The sequence below is a fragment of the Eschscholzia californica genome, unplaced genomic scaffold (assembly GCF_041429995.1).
Source record: "Eschscholzia californica isolate CP2 unplaced genomic scaffold, dmEscCali1.0.p SCAF_5, whole genome shotgun sequence".
Taxonomy (NCBI): domain Eukaryota; kingdom Viridiplantae; phylum Streptophyta; class Magnoliopsida; order Ranunculales; family Papaveraceae; genus Eschscholzia; species Eschscholzia californica.
Window position 1 is genome coordinate 4269549 of NW_028238472.1, and position 18208 is coordinate 4287756.

Sequence of the window (18208 nt, forward strand, 5' to 3'; positions counted from 1 at the left end):
ATGAGTTATGTTTTCTTGGTCTCTTCTTTAATTTCTATTGAAGTTTTTATTCTAGAAGAGGATTGGTTTAAAGGTTGTGAGTACGCGTTCATCACCGTACGAACATCTTTCTTTGTTACAAATTCGCCCCCTAAATCATGTTTTCGTGGTCTCTTCTTTAATTTTTAGACTCCAAACAAATTCGCCCCCTAAATCAAGTTTGATTGACCAAAATTTTAATGGGGGTGGGAATATTTTGGATGTATCCACAGGCGCCCTTCCATTTCATAAGTATCCTCCATCATTCATTTCCCTCTCTATAAATACCACCAACCCCATTAGATTTTTCCTCACAAACTCTCTTATACTCTCTTGACTAGTAACATTTTAGTCATGGCAACAAAATTCTCCCATCTTATTGTTGTTGCAATTTGTTGTGTTCTTCTTTCTACCCTATCTTTAATATCAGCTAGTAAACGTGGTGGTTTTAGTGTTGATTTTATCCACCATGATTCTCCTCTTTCTCCATTCTACAACCCAAACGAAGATCATTCCGAACGAGTCCGAAAATCAATCCAACGATCAATAAACCGTGTCAATTTCTTAAAGAACTCGTTATTATCCGCTTCTGGCAACAATAACGGAACGATTACATCAACTGTGGTGCCTTACGATGGTGAATATCTAATGAAGTTTGGACTAGGGACACCGTCGCACGAAATACTAGCCATTGCCGATACAGGAAGTGATATCACTTGGACTCAATGCTTACCTTGCAAAAATTGTTATGAACAAGAAGCACCATTATTCAGGGACGGATTCAGGATTTTCACTTAGGGGGTGCGGATTTATATACCTAAATAATTTTTTTTTTTGCAAACACAATAATTAATAAAATACTTATATTCATTAATTATATTGATACATCAACGATTACAGACGCAATTGACCTCTACGAGAGTTCATATTTTGAAATGTTCACATAATCGACTCGTTGTCAATTTCACTAAAAACTTCTTTCTCAATAAAGACTATTAAACTATCATTTAGTTACGCATCACTCATCTTGTTTCTTAAACGTGTTTTAACTAGCTTCATAGATGAAAAAGCTCTTTCAACAGAGGCAGTTGCAACCGGCAAGAGCTCTAATTCCATCTTAGTTTCCACCAACGTTCTAGCAAGAACTCCAATTCTGTCTAAATTTGAGAAATCGCAATTTTGCCTCATATTGTAAATGTAATTATCAAGCTGAGAACTTAGTAGAGGAGAAGTGATTTTAGTGTGGTTTGAGATGAAGAATTGAAAGATATATATAGAGGTAAAAAAATTGTGTAGTTGGATGGTTGGGTAAATGAATTGAACTTTATAGGAGTTTAGGGTAGATGAATTGAATTTTATAAGATTTATGGTAGATGATTTGAAGTTTATAGAGTTTAGGCTTTAGGGTAGATGAGTTAAAGTTTGTAGGATTTATGGTTAGAGTTGAAGTTTGTAGGGGTTTAGGGTACATAAATTGGAGCTTGTACGAGGTTTATGGTAGATGAATTGAGTTTATAGAGTTTAGGGTAGATGAGGTTTATGGTAGATGAATTGAGTTTATAGAGTTTAGGGTAGATGAATTGAAGTTTGTAGGGATTTAGGGTAGATGAATTGAAGTTTGTAAGGATTTAGGGTAGATGAATTGAAGTTTGTAGGGGTTTATGATAGATGAATTGAAGTTCGTAGGGTTTAGGGTAGATAAATTGAAGTTCGTAGGGTTTAGGGTAGATGAGTTGAAGTTTGTAGGGGTATATGGTAGATGAATTGAAGTTTATAGAGTTTAGACTAGATGAATTGAAATTTGTAGGGACTTAGGGTAGATGAATTGAAGTTTGTAGGGATTTATGGTAGATGAATTGAAGTTTAAGGTAGATAAATTGAAGTTTGTAGGAGTTTAAGATATTTGAATTGATTTATATAAGTTGGTTTTTGAATATAATCTATTTCAAAAAAAAAAAAAACTAAAAAAGGGGGCAGTTGGGCACGAACCCGTGCAAATTTGGTTGCACGTCCAGAAGCCGGTCCATACTACCATCAGGCCACTCTATTCTTTGGTTATAACTATGCACGCTGCTGTAAACTGAAAAGATACAGAGCATACCCTCCTTTATGTCTTCTACATACATAGTCATATACATATCCATTATAACCAGATGTATAAAAAAAGAAATTATTACTACTACTAATATTTTTTTACGGGAGGATCGAGGGGGTGCGGCCGCACCCCCTCGCACCCCCATGGATCCGCCCCTGCCATTATTCGACCCGAAAGAATCTTCAACTTATAAAGATTTTCCGTGTTCTTCCAAAACTTGTCGAGAATTTGGACGACCGGGTTCATGTCGATCAAGTTGCGAGTACCAAGTTGGTTACGTAGATGGATCTCACACGATAGGAAGCCTAGCTGGTGAGACAATAACGTTCGACTCTACGAGCGGTAGGGCCATTTCTTTTCCTAATATAGTATTCGGTTGTGGTCATGATAATGCAGGAATATTTAAGCCCGGTAGTTCGGGAATTGTGGGCCTAGGTAGAGGCCCATTATCATTTATATCTCAATTGAGTACAACAATTGATAACAAATTTTCTTATTGTTTGATTAATCAAACATCTCAAGACCAAACAAGTAAATTCAACTTCGGTAGTCAAGCTGATATTTCAAAAGAAGGATTTCTTTCAACTCCATTAGTGACTAAGGTGGACTCGAGTGGTATAAACTCTTCTTTCTATTATCTGACACTTGAATCTTTTAGTGTCAATAATGATGAAGAAAGAATTCCTTTCAAGACCAAAATTTCAAGTAGTAACGAAAAGGTTAGTGAAGAAGGTAACATTATTATTGATTCTGGGACAACATTAACCTATATTCCGTCTGAAACTTACGAAAAACTCAAGTCTAAGGTGAAAAATGCTATTGTTGCTGAACCAGTTTCTGGTTCAAATGTTTTTAGTTTATGTTACAATCTTCAACAAGCTACAAAAATACCCACCATTACAGCTCATTTTACGGGTGCGGATATCGTTTTAAAACCTTATAACTCATTTCGGCTAGTAACAGAAGATAGTATTTGTCTAGCTTTTAAGCCATCTGAAGATATATCTGTCTTTGGGAATATTGCTCAGAGGGATTTCCTTATTGAGTATGATCTGAATGAGGAGAAGGTTTCTTTCTTGCCAACTGATTGCACCATGAATTAAATGTTTAGGTTATACTCAATATTTATGTCTTTAATATGTAATTTCGTGTTGTTTTTCTTCTTATACTTTGATGGCTTATTGATATGTAATAATTATTGTTTAAGTTGAATAATATAATTGTTTAAGTTGAATAATATAATGAATGCAATAGTTATTACAAAACTTGTTTTACAAACAGGACGGGGGGCGGGGGGGGGGGGGGGGGGGGGGGGGGGGATCATGTGACCTAAATAGGCATTGAAAAATGGGAAGCATTCAGGGAAGTAAATTGAAGAAGTAGCAGCCATGGTAGCCTTGATCAGAAACACCTTCACCATGGTTAGAGTAGTTTCACATTTCAAACATAAATTTAAGAAGAGGGATAGATGCATAAAAGATGGGGCAAACCTATCTTTAAACCAAACCTTCATTTCTTTTAAATTTCATCTTTTGTTGTTGTTTCAAATTGATGTTATGAATATATGATTCTCTCTAATATATCTTGTATGAATTTTAGGATCTGATTTTTCTCTCTTTGATGAATCCAAGGTTTCCCTAGACTTCTATGAAAAGTTTTTTTTTTTGGAGAAGAATTGATTAGATTTTTTATTTTACCCTCTTAGATGGATCACCTTGAAGAAAATTAAAGGGAAATTGATGAAGAAGGTGATGATGATGGAGTATTAGCCTATTAGGAGACGAAATAGAAAGAGTCGGTAAAGAGAAGAGGGTGGAGAGATGAGGAGCCTACAAATGAAAGAGAGAGAACAAAATGAAATAAAAAAAAAGTTGAAAAAAAGGTATTTACAGAAATGCCATAAGGGCAAAACTGGGACACTTGAGAAAACTTGGGGGCCAAAACGAACTGTCGGACACGATTGGGGGCAAAATGACGAGTTGGTCACAAATTGGGGCCAAAATAGAATTAACCTTTTTTTATTGTGCAATCCATTTGAATGATGGTATATTTCCCAAACTCAGAAAGAATATTTCAAATATCTAATATTAAATATGACGTTTTCAATAGAAAAAATTGTTAATGTTTTCTGAACTCATAAGAGGAAAATAGAGGCTAAATGAAAATTTTACAGGTTTCTACTTGAGATTGAACCCTTGTCACTTTGATTGTAACCCCGTATTGGAACCTAAAGGGCTAGAACACTTTACTTGTTAACTTCTTACGTCCTATCAACAAAAAAAAAAAATTCTTACGTTCTATTTGAATTAACATTGTTAGGGAATCATGATAATAATAGAAACCACTACAGCTTGGTCGAGGGGGCCACGACCCCCTGTGGCCTAGCTGTAGTTCCGCCCCTGTGTACAAACACATGGTAAGTCATACAATGCTGATGGTATGCTCGACCACTCTCCCCGCTGAATCCCGACCAGGTGACGTGGCCGGTCTAGATTTAGAGAGAGAATTTTTCACTTTCTCTCTCAAAATCTAGCCCGACCACATCACCCGACCGAAATTCAGTCGGGAGAGTGGTCGGGCATACCAACATTTTTCATAAGTCATATACTCGATTTCCTCGAGTGGCAGTCCACCTCAGCCGCTTAGTCTTGTGTCGGAGCTTATTTTAGTTCATAGAGAAGTCCCTCATAAAGCCCTTATCCCACGACTCTGTTCCGTTTTGATATTATCTTGATTGTCGAGTGAGTTCAACAATGGGACCAAACCACTCTTTTTTAATTAAGAAAATATAAACATGTTAAATCGTATACCATTCTTTTCATTTGCCATTCCGGGTTCGTTAACATTTTCTCATTTGCCAGTTGGGATTTTGTATTGCCGTCGGATTCCTAATGATTATTATCAATTTTTATAGGGTTAGTTTCGCTTTAACCCTCAATTTGTCACACTCACTATCTTAGTCTCTTTAAATGTCTGGCAGTTAGTTTTTGCCTTCAATGACCAAATCTTTTTTTAACTTTTTCCGTAAATACCCTTGAAGGCCATAACGGAATTAGCTCCCAAAAAGATTTGAAAACATTGAAGGTCACATCATCTCCTTATCTCCCCTTCACTTCATCCCATCTCTCCTCCATCTCCTCTCTCTACCTCACTTTTCTTCTCCGACAAAGATTTCCGGCTGGTCACTTCTTCTAACGACCTTCAAACTGAAAAAGTTTTTTTTATTTCTTCCTCTCTTTTGTCTTTCTTATTCTTCTTCCTTTTTTCTTTTTTTTTCTCTCTCTTCTCTCTCCACTGTTTTTGACGAAGGGAAAAATCTCCTTTCACTGAAAACAGTATAAAGAGAAAGGAGGAAATAAAAGGAAGAAGAAGAAAGTAGAAGATTGTGAAAAGAGAGGAAGAAGAAGAAGAAAAAGAAATTAAAAAAAATAGTTTGAAGACATCCGGAAAAAGTGGTCGGACGACGACCTTTGTCGGAGAAGAAATGTGAGTTGGAGAGATGAGATGGGACGAAGTGGGAAAGAGATAAGGAGATGATGTAGCTTTTAATGTTTTTATATCTTGTTGGAAATTAATTTTGTTTTGTCCCCCTAGGGCATTTTCGGAAGTTGAATCTTTTTTTATCCAAAACGAACTGTATAGGAATCAAAACAGTGAGTTGGTCACAAATTGGGGGCTTCAACGAAATTAACCCATTTTTATATTACATGGTTTGAAATCAGGAGATTAAAACATATTAGAAGATTAAACATGTTCTAAAACCTTTTATACTACGACCCGAGTTGAAAGAAATTTTTTAGGTCGGACCACTAAAAGTCTATTTAATACAAAACTAAAGGCGGAATCGGGTCGGATCTTGTGATCACGGGTTTATTTTTTCATCAGGATGGTTGAGCTCTGGAATTTTGTGTCCGTAAAGATTATCGGGATTTTTATTATTTAATAAGAGCAACTCCAACCCAAGAGGGGCTTAGACATAAAAAATTACTTTTTCTACCCAAAATCAAATCAAGGGCTCAACCTCAAAAAGTATTTTCCAACCCTTGAGGGGCTTAGGCCTAAAAATTATGCATGTGTGAAACACGTGTGAGATTTTTGTGAGTTTACTCGGTTTTATCATTTTTAACATCCGAACCAATCCGGATCACTATTGGATCGACCCCCAAACCGTCCAAATCCGTTTGGATCAGATTGGTCGGTTCGGATACTAAATGAACACGCCTATTGGATACCCCTTCTTAAGTCCATGAGGTCTTGGGATCGAGTCTCGGTGGAAGCAGTTTGCCATCAAAATTTATCACTCGTAATTTAGGCAATAAATAAAGTAAATAATGTAATATATTTGTCGGGGTTTAGGCCTCTTTCATGTTGTTGGGCTTTAGGCCTCTTTCATTAATGGTTTAAATTAGGCGAGGCTTACCGCATCTTCGTGATATATCAATATCTTGTAGCGACTATGGTAGATTGTCTATATAACAACCCAAATGAACCAAAGATATCCCTTAAGAAAAGAATTTTTGGGTGTATGGCCCAAAAAATAGGCCCTAATAGGACTTTTAGTCCTCTCTAATCCCATAAAAGGTATAAAAACCAAAATAATATTACAAATAGATATTTGGTCCATTTGGTTCAATCTAGAGAGAAAACACAAATCCCGAGAATAACTATTAAATATTAATACCTAGACTAACCTTTCTTAAATATAAAAACAGTTATAAGATCAAAATCACCAAATATATTTTCCATTTTTATCTCCCTGTTTCTCTCTCCAATCACGTTTTTATATTAAGAAACCGTGATCTTCACTAGCTTTCTATAACCGAAACCTTCTGGTTTTGTCTCTCTCTCTACATCTTAACCGAAACCTTCTGGTTTTTCTTTCTCTCTCTCCCTCTCTCTCTCTCTCTCTCTCTACATCTTAATCGAAAAATCCTCCATTAAATCAGAAACCTTGTTTCATATTCATTTGAGTTGCTGAAATCATCTTCATCATTGTTAATCAGGTAAAACAAAAATCAATTTAAAAGTTTTCTGATCCTGTTTCAGTTTATTATAGTTTATTCTCTCTCTCTCTCTCTACATCTTAATCGACTGAATATCTTCCATTAAAACAGAAAACTTGTTTCATATTCATTGGAGCTTCTGAAAATCATCTTCTTAATTGTTAATTAGGTAAACAAAATTCTTCTTTACTGATTCTGTTTCAAATCGAGTATGTTATTATTGTCTTTCTATCTCTCTTAAAGTTTCATTAATGTTTTTGATATTGATGAGATAATCCTTCATTACTGATTCCTACAAATCGAGTATACTTATTGTTGCAATCAATCATCATATCAGATAACTTTAGATTTGCAATTTAAGCCTAATGATATTCACACTTTTTCTTCAGATCTGGTTTTCAATCTGTACGGATTTATGAAACGTGCGTTTTTCGTACGGTTCCTCATAACAAAATTAACATTACATGTACTTTACCATAAATTATCATACTTTACAGTAAACTATGCAAACATCTCCCGTACGAGGTTTTTCAAAATGAGAACATGATATATATATTTTCTAACAAATTATATATACTTTATCAGGAATATCATGAAAATTATATTATTGTCCATAAATTATGCGTAATTTATAGAACATTACGTATGTTTTAATCTCAAAACAGTACTCGTTTCATTATTAGAACAACTTCGCTTTATTTATGCAAATCTAGTGTACTTTGAAATAAATTATATATAATTTACATAAACGTTCATGTCATTTATTGTAAAAAATATGCTTTTCTATTAAATTTATATGTATTAATCTCTCTCCATTTGTTATCACAGATGGAGTTTCAAGTAGAATCATCAAATCAAAAAAAGCAAATCACACTGAAATCAGAAGGGTTGGATAAGATATTTACAGCTGGAGTTTCAGGCAATATAGAATCAACACAGGGCATGATTTCAAATTCTTAAAAAATGATTTGAACCGTGTTACTGATGTGTGTCATGTTGAAGATAGCAAATGAAGCGTGCATGTGGGCACCATTGAAATGCGAATCTATGTTCATAACTGATTTATTTCTTCGGTTACCGCATCTACTATATACTTCCGGTTCTATTTTTGACAATCTAATGAATAAAATTTTATTATTTTTGATAAATGTATCATTATGTTTCGTAAAGTTTGCATAATTTATTCTAAATTAGTCAAGTGTTTTCTTTTGTTTTCCCTTTCTTGGTGGTTGAGCTTGCTCCGACCTGTAATAAATATAAATGTTGCATAAAGCATAAACACTTAGATACAATATATATAACATTATACATAAATTATGCATACTTTATCATAAATTACAAAAAGTAAGATTTTCAAATAAAACCCTAAACCCCAAAAATTACATTACATGTTTAATAAAGTATGCGTACTTTGTTACTGAAATTTGTCTAAATCTCAAACAAAAGTAAGATTTTCAAATAAAAATTAGGTTTTTACCGATTATAAACCATTACCAAAATCAAGATTTTCGAATCAAACCCTAATAATTTTTGTGAGTAATCATTACCAAAACGATGAAATACATTGTTTTCTGATCTATTCAAATTCGATTATTTAGGGTTTCGGTTTTGAAAAGATTTGAATCTGGATTTTGATTCCGAAACGGTTGAGAAAAGAGAGGAATGATTGATTCATATACACAGATTCAATAAAAGATGGAGACAAAGGATAGTATTTCATCGTTTTGATTCAAATTCGATGTGCGTACGATTGTTTAAAGTTTCGGTTTTGAAAAGATTTGAATCTAGATTTTGATTCCGAAACGGTTGAGAAGAGAGAGAAAGGATTGATTCGTTGCTTGTTTTAAATCCCATAAATCACGCTGGAAAAAGATGGAAAATACGCTTTAACCCCCGACTTCATTAACACCCGCGTGTTTTGAACGAGGGACATGGACGGTATGTATTTTGTAAAGTATGGATAATTTCGTCCATTAAGCAAAAGGACTAAATATCCATGTTTTGAGAAGATTGGATCATAAATCTTTTTAGAAGATTATTTTGGACCTTATACCCACGGACCCTTAAGAAAATTCTATACCCACATCCACTTTAGCTACACTTGACCACTATCTATAAGCACAATGGCACCCTAAGTCCTCAGGCCCAAGGAGAACAAGATAACGAAAACAAAAAAGAATTATAGAAGAGAAATAATATATATGTGTATAGAATATTTTTTTTTTGATGAAGAATGTGTATAGAATATGATAACATTTTTTTAATTCCTAAATCCTAATCTATACAGATTCGTAATGTACGGAGTTTTGATCGATCTTACTAACGAGGCACGTGAGTAACATGAAGGATCTGTAGACAACGATCTGACGATCAACAATAATCCAAAATGTTCAAAAATCTAAAATATTGTGTTCCACAGATTCAAATTATCCCGGAATTATGTAATATTTTATTAGAACGATATAACCTAGATTAGTAAGGAATATTAGGAAGCTATATAACTCTAGTTAACTATATATAGATATATGAGTTGGGTCTAACTTTGTTTATTCAATTATTGTTGACTGTAACGATCATAGATTAATATCATAAATCTATTGTTAGTTCCACTTAGATGTCGATATTATAGGGGAGTCTTCGACTGAACCACGTTAAATGTTTGTATGTATTATTTTTTCGTACATTTCTACAATTATCACATATATAATCGTAAGTTCATCACTTACCTTCAAAACCAATCTTTACTCTCTTTTTTTTACTAATCTAGACCACGAACTTCGCTTTGAGATTACGACATAATCATTTCGACACTTACTTTCGAACTGGTGTTTACTTCTTTTTAGAGTACTAATGTCGTCACAAATTTCGCCGTCAATCAAAATTTCTATAGAGATATACCTGTTCTTTTCTTGGCCAATTTGGTGTCAATGTAAAACCTCAAAGAAATTTCATCACTAAAAACAATCCCTTGACTCCATTTCCACACCTTACTACAAAATACCCAGAGCTGTATTGGTCCCAACTAATTGTTCTAGCAAGAAGATTCTTTCTTGTTTCTTATTGATGACCTTTTTTTTTTTGACAATTTATTTTTTTGAGAAACTTATTGATGATCAGAAAACACTCAATGACCGTGTAATGTCTTTGTCTAAGTCTTTGTTTCTCGATCCTAATTGATCGAGCCAGCTGATTTCATACTAAGGAGGCATATATTTTTTCTTTTGTAAATTTTGATATAATTCGTGTGAGTGATCAGATTGAAATTGGATCCATTCTAATTAGACATAAAGTATGAATTAAGGGTACGGTGGTGGTCAGAAATTAGTACGTAAAAATTGATTTTTAGACTCGAAACAAATTCGCCCCCTAAATCAAGTTTGATTGACCAAAATTTAAAATTTTTATGAGGGTGAGAATATTTTGAATGCAACCACAGCCCTCCCATTTGATAAGTATCCTCCATCATTCATTTCCCTCTCTATAAATACCACCAACCCCATTACATTTTTCCTCACAAACTCTCTTACACTCTCTTGACTAGTAACATTTTAGTCATGGCAACAAAATTCTCCCATCTTATTGTTCTTGCAATTTGTTGTGTTCTTCTTTCTACCCTATCTTTAATATCAGCTAGTAAACGTGGTGGTTTTAGTGTTGATTTTATCCACCGTGATTCTCCTCTTTCTCCATTCTACAACCCAACCGAAGAACCTTCCTTACGTGTCCGAAAATCAATCCAACGATCAATAAACCGTGTCAATTTCTTAAAGAACTCATTGTTATCCGCTTCTGGCGACAATAACGAAACAATTACATCAACTGTGGTACCTTATGAAGGTGAATATCTAATGAAGTTTGGACTAGGAAACCCGTCGCACGAAATACTAGCCGTTGCCGATACAGGAAGTGATATAACTTGGACTCAGTGCTTACCTTGCGAAAATTGTTATAAACAAGAAGCACCATTTTTCGACCCGAAAGAATCTTCAACTTACAAAGATTTTTCGTGTTCTTCCGAAACTTGTCTAGCATTAGGACAATTGGGTTCATGTCAATCAAGTTGCAGGTACCAGGCTCTTTACGGAGATGGATCTCATTCGGCAGGAAACCTAGCTGGTGAGACGATAACGTTCGACTCTACGAGCGGTAGGCCCATTTCTTTTCCTAATATAGTATTCGGTTGTGGTCATGATAATGCAGTACTATTTGGGCCCGGTAGTTCGGGTATTGTGGGCCTAGGTAGAGGCCCATTATCATTTATATCTCAATTGAAAACTACAATTGATAACAAATTTTCCTATTGTTTGATTAATCAAAAATCTCAAGATCAATCAAGTAAATTCAACTTTGGTAGTCAAGCTGATATTTCAGAAGAAGGATTTCTTTCAACTCCATTAGTGAGTAAGGTGAGCCCTAGTGGTACAAAATATCCTTACTATTATCTCACACTTGAATCTCTTAGTGTGAATAATGATGAGGAAAGAATTCATTTCAAGACCAAATTTTCGAGTAGTAACGTAAAGGTTAGTGAAGAAGGTAACATTTTTATTGATTCTGGAACAACATTAACGATACTTCCATCAGAAACTTACGAAGAATTAGAGTCGAAGGTGAAAAGTGCTATCGATGCTGAACCAGTTTCTGATTCAAGTGGTCTTAGTTTATGTTACAATCTTCAACAAGTTACAAAAATACCCATCATTACAGCTCATTTTAGGGGAGCCGATATCGCTTTGAGACCTTATAACTCATTTGTACGAGTGTCAAATGATAATATTTGTCTAGCTTTTAAGCAGTCCGAAGATATATCTATCTTTGGGAATATTGCTCAGAGGGATTTCCTTATAGAGTATGATCTCAATGAGGAGAAGGTTTCTTTCCTGCCAACTGATTGCACCAAGAATTAAAGGATTAAGTTATACTTATTTATGTCTCTATCGTGCATTAAGTGTTTAGTGTTGTTTGATGTTGTTTTTCTTCTTAAAATTGGATCCCTTATTGATATGTAATAATATTTGTTTAATTTGAATAAATTAGTTATTATTCAACTTGTTTTTACACATTCCATGGCACATGTTAAGTCATATACTCTGATCTCCTCGAAAGCTAAGACAATTTTATCGAAAATGCCGATGTGGCAGGCCACATCAGCTGCTTAGTCTTGTGGAGGATCTTATTTCAGAGCATCTTCAATGCAAAACTCAAAAAAATTGAATTGTCCTATGTGTGAAGGCCCAACTGAGTTTCTCTTTTCCTAGATGTCAATGTTGAGATCCTCATTTCAAAAGACATCTCCAATGCAACACTCTAAAAACATAAAAATAACTTAGTTGTCATTTCTTAGATGGTTAGATTTGTTTTTAATATTGAGTGGCCAATTGAGATCCTCAAAAAAAAATCTCATATAGTACGTATTAAATTTCTTCTTGAGATATCTCAACAATAAATGATGCCATGTCATTTTGAGATCTAAATTGAGTGTTGCATTAAGGAGAATTTTTTACAAAAAACTCAAAAAATTCTAGGTGACACTTTGATTTTTCAATTTGACTGTTGATGCTCTTAGTTCACAAAGAAGTCCCTCATAAATCCCTTATCCCACGACCCTGTTTCCATTTTTGGGTATATAGTCCAAAAATCTACACGTAAACCCACATTTAGTCCACCCTAATATTAATATAAGTTTTTAAACCAAAATAAAAATTATAATGGAAATCTAGTACCAAATGTTCTCATCTCCATAGAAATCTCTATGATTTCTATTTATTCATAATACCCCTTATAACCTTCCATGTAAGACAACCCAATCTTTTGACAATAAATCCCAAAAATACTTTCTATTTTTTCTTTTTCTGATTTTCTCTCTCCAATCAGAACCTAATCGAAACCCTCTCCTACTTTCTCTCTCAAAAACGAAAAACCCTATCCACCAGGTGCAGCGGTTGGACACCCCTCTTAAGCCCATAAGGTCGTAGGATCGAGTCTCGGAGGAAGCAGTTTGCCATCAAGATTTATCCCGTGTAATTTAGGCAATATATAAAGTAAATAATATAATAAATTTGTCGGGTTTTAGGCCTCTTTCATGTTGTCGGACTTTAGGCCTCTTTTATGTTGTCGGCCTTTAGATCTCTTTCATTGTGCTTTAAATTGGTGGTTATCGTGCTCATCACATCTTCATGATGTATCAATGGCTTGTAACGCCTAACGTAGATAATAGTCGATTTCTCAAAAAAACAAAAACCTAATCCATAACCGAAAACCACTTCATCAAAAAGGATTCTCAGTCGATGATAGAAGACTACAGAAGAATCATCTTCATCGTGGTCCTTCCTCATCTTCATCAAAAACGAAAAACTCTCTATTATCTTACATTTTCTCTCCAAAATGGAAAACCATCTCTAATACGAACCTCAACCGAGTAGAGAAGAGGATTAGGAATCATTTTCCAAATATCTTTCTTCCTTCATCAGGTAAGTTAAGATTCGTATTTTCTCTCTCTAAAACGGAAAACCATATTCCAATCTCTTTTCATCATCTTATAAATATTTTTCATCATCTTCTCACATTTGATTAACTTTTTATGATTAAAATCTATCATTAATCTCCATTTTTTTCGTCATCTTCATCATCAGTTCATCTTTGTTAATCTTTTTTTCGTACGAATTTGCTACTAACAGATTCCAAAATTCAACATATTTATCAAACATAACTTGTTTTGTATAAAACAAAACACATATTATTCTGCTAAGATATTTTTCGATGAATTTCAAGTTTAATTACCGATGCAGAATATCAACATATTTATTATACATTACGTATATTCTATGCATCAAAACAAATTTAGTTATATTAACGGCGTTTTTAGATGTCAAGGTTACTAACCGTTTATTATAATTATGTACTATACATATCGCGTTTTGTATATTTCAAAACACATTTTCTTTCTTAATTTTCATTTTGTTTTATAAATAAACTTTTATTTATCGGTATCATTTCAATGTACAAAAATATGTTATGTACTATTAACATTACACATTTTATATATTTTATGATACAATATTCAATTTGTATTTTTCATAATGCAGTAAGTTCCCCCCATGATTAATTTTTGTATTTGCAGTTGCCAAAGTAGTCATGTACTTTCCAACTGAGTCATCAAACGCACTAGAGAAGACGACTCTCAGACCTTCAGCCAGGGACTCAAAAAGTAAAGCAAATGGAGTGGAGTTGATCTACTCTTTCATATCCTCAGTCATGTAGTTGTTCATGTTGTTGATCACTTCTCTAGGTTGTTTAAGAGTATATCGAAATTGAGTTATAGATTTACAATCTGGAATGAATTTTGGCTCTTCATTACATCAATTGTTTTTCGTCCAATTTGCTTTCTTTTCAGTTTGTTGTTCTTTAAACTTGCTCCAACTTTTAGAGAAAAAAATTCATTAAGCTATCTGTAATTAACAGTCTCCAACCTACAAATTTTCAGTATGTATAACATAAAACAGGAAATGTAATGTTAATAACATATATTGTTATTTCATAAATTAACATGTACATGAAACGTATTGTAAATGACTTGTACAGTCTCCAGCCTGCTAGAAAAAACTTGAGAATCAATTTTGTATATTTTTTGTTGATAAAAACGTATCCTTTGTAGTTAAAAATGTATTATTTCATACACATTAACTCTTTTATAACCAGCTTTCTACTCACATAAACATTTTTCATTATGTATAATAAAAACCAGAAATGTATTATAAATAACATATATTGTTTTGTCAAAAAAAACATTTACATTTGCTTTTTTGTATTTTTTTCTTTATAATTACGCATCGTATAAAGTAAAACATGAATGATTGCATACGCATAACCTCTGTTATAACCAGGATTTTATTCCTTGATTTTTTTCTTTGCACTTTCTCATCCACATTGTTCTTTCTTTTCATTAGACTTTTTCTTGTGGGTGTTACTTCTTTTGTATTTTTTGGGGTTTGTTTCGTCTCTAGTGTCATCTTCTTTAATCTCCTGCACACACATACAAAGGTTTTTATAATACATTCTTCAAAGTTTATATAAATTACTAGTATTGCAATGACACCCATACTGTTTCACGAACAAAAATCTATTTTGGTTTATAAAATATTCCATTTCCGTTGAATGTGTTAAGTTTGTGGTCATTCTCACACGCCCCCTCACGTGTGACGTTCTTTGAGCCTAACACGTGTATTTTTTTTGGGTGACGTGGAGCACGTGTGGCTTTTAAGCCTATCACGTGTGGGCCTAGCTCTGATACCATGTTAAGTTTGTGGTCATCCAACTCAAAACCAATTGGCAATGAGTGGAGAGGACCTAGACCTTTATATTTTTGATTGCTAGATACCTGTTCCCCGATGTGAGACTTTTCTCACACGCCCCCTCACGTGTGGCGTTCTTTGAGCCTAACACGTATATTTTTTTTTAGGTGACGTGGAGCACGTGTGGCTTTTAAGCCTATCACGCGTGGGCCTAGCTCTGATACCATGTTTAGTTTGTGGAATCCAACTCAAAACCAATTGGCAATGAGTGGAGAGGACCTAGACCTTTATATTTTTGATTGCTAGATACCCATTCTCTCATGCGGGACTATTCTCACAGAATGTATATAGATTAGGTGAAAGAGAGATGAAAAATAAGAATAAAATTTCTATTTATTTTTTTTGTTGAAACAATAAAATTTATGTTTGTTATGAACAAAACTATATCTTATGGAACAAAACATGTTCATTTTCAACCATAATCTAATTTTCATCTAATATTTTGAATATTTTATGAATCAAAACTATAATAGTCCGGTATCTTCTCAAAATCAAACTCTATTTTGAAAAATAAAGAACCACAAAAGAAGAACGGAAAACCAGTATTACATATACTGTTTGAAAATCATAAAGCCATTTTTCTATATAGACTTTCAGATTTCCAAACAATATACTATATTGTTTTGGTTAAAGATATATGAAAAATAAGAACAGAAAACCTAAATCAAAAATCCTAAAAAAATTCCATTATACATACCGCGTTTTTATTTACAAAATTCTAAAAATCGTTTGCTGAACATAAACCTTAAACCTAAAATACCCAAAATAACTTTGAAGATCTTGAAAAAACGCACCAAAATCTTGGACCAAACATCATTATAACAGATACAAAAGATGCAAAATGAAGTATAACTAGTTACTCACCTTAGCGTGATGATGGTTCGTTTGAGATGAATCTAACCGTTTCACAAAGGTACCACAGTTGAAGAAAGTGTTTCGGTTTTTCACCTGAAGCTTTTAGCGTAACGATTGAAGAGAAGAGATGGTTGAAGAGAAGGTAACTGTTCTTGATGAAGAGTGTAACGATTGGAGTTAATAGTGCGAGCTTGATGAACGAGATTTTAGGTTTTGAGGGTCAGGGATGTTCGGTTTTTGGAGAGAGAGTGATATAAAAGTTTTTGTTTTTCGGATTAGAGAGAGAAAGTGAAAAAGATCTTTCTGATTTTGAAAGTTAAATGAACGATTTTGTTGGGTTGTACTTTTAGGTGGTCCGCCCTCACAAATTTTGGGGCAGAAAATCAGGTGGGAGTTGGATGGAAGATGTTTCTCAAATAAGAGTGTAATAGTGTCCAAAAGTGAAAAGGACTAAAATCCTTTTTTTGAGAAAATAAGACCCTATTCCCTTTTTAGATTTTATTTTGGGGCTAAAATTCATGGACCCTTTTAATATTATCTAGATTGTCGAGTGAGTTCAACAATGGAACCAAACCACTCGTTTTTCAATAAGAAAATACGTTGAGTCGTTTTTTCATTTGCCACTTCGTGATTCATATAACATTTCCTCATTTTCAATTTGGATTTTGTAATGACGTCGGATTCTTAAAGGACTATTATTAATTTTTATAGGGTTAAATTCGTTTTGGCCCCCAATTTGTGACAAACTCGTTATTTTGGTCGCCTTGAGTGTGTGGTAGTTCGTTTTTGCCCTCAATGACCAAATATTTTAACTTGTTTCTGTAAATACCCTTCAAGGCTATAATAGAATTAGTTCCCAAAAATATTTGAAAACTAAAAGTCAAATCATCTCCTTATTTCCCCTTCATCCCATCTCTCCTCCATCTCCTTTCTCCACCTCACCTTTCTTATCCGACAAAGGTCTCCGGTCGATCACTTCTTCCGGCGTCCTTTAAACTTAAAAAAGTTTTCTTTTTATTTCTTCCTCTCTTTTGTCTTTCTTATTCTTTTTCCTATCTTTTTCTCTCTTCTCACTTCTCTATCTGACGAAGGAGAAAATCTCCCTTCGCTGAAAAGGGTAGAGAGAGAAGAAGAAATAAAAGAAAGAAGAAGAAAGAAGAAGATTGTGAAAAGAGAGGGAGAAGAGAAATCCTCTCCTCTCTCTATTTATTTAATCTCTCATCAAAATATTAGAAATGAAGAATCTGTTTTTGCGGATAGTTTTGTGTTTCTCCCATATTATTCTACATCTCCTCTCTAGAAATAGATTCATGTTGGAGTTTCTTCTTATTAATTGTGTTTGTTCTTACCCACAGATGGCGCGTGGTGACTGCACCAGAAAAGCATCCCATTAGTTGGACCAAACAGCTCTAGAGGCACCCCAAGTGGGCATAACTTGACTTGTTTGTCTGTATTGGTTGTGTCTTTGTTTTTCAACTTCATGATGTAATTCTCATTAGCCTTTTGGCATTTAAATGAAGTTTGATTCCAAAAAAAAATTGTGTTTGTTCTTAGTGATGTTGTTAATTTATTGAGACGGTGTTAGCCAAAAGGGATCTATCGCGTCTGTAAGACGCGGTGGACACCTAGTATATATATATATACATACATACATTATAAACATACGTTATTATAACACGCACTTTAAAATATATATATATATATATATATATATATATATATATATATACATTATAAACATACGCTATTATAACACGCACTTTAAAATATTTAAAAATGTTAAAGCACAAATAAAATATAAAAATTTATTGAGCTATTATCTCCTTTCACCCGACCACCACTATACCTTGTTTCTTTTGTCACCACTACCATAAAACCATCACATC

The 18208-nt window shown here is 33.7% G+C and overlaps 2 pseudogenes across 2 annotated transcripts; both read left to right on the forward strand.

Moving 5' to 3' along the window:
• The first annotated feature begins 338 nt into the window (after window positions 1-338).
• Window positions 339-3341, forward strand: LOC147536429 (aspartic proteinase CDR1 pseudogene; annotated as a pseudogene). The gene is made up of 2 exons (XR_015225192.1): window positions 339-796; window positions 2396-3341. The product of XR_015225192.1 is annotated as an aspartic proteinase CDR1 pseudogene (transcript).
• Window positions 3342-10626: 7285 nt separating this feature from the next.
• Window positions 10627-12158, forward strand: LOC147536430 (aspartic proteinase CDR1 pseudogene; annotated as a pseudogene). Its single transcript, XR_015226426.1, has one exon. The product of XR_015226426.1 is annotated as an aspartic proteinase CDR1 pseudogene (transcript).
• The last annotated feature ends 6050 nt before the right edge of the window (window positions 12159-18208 follow it).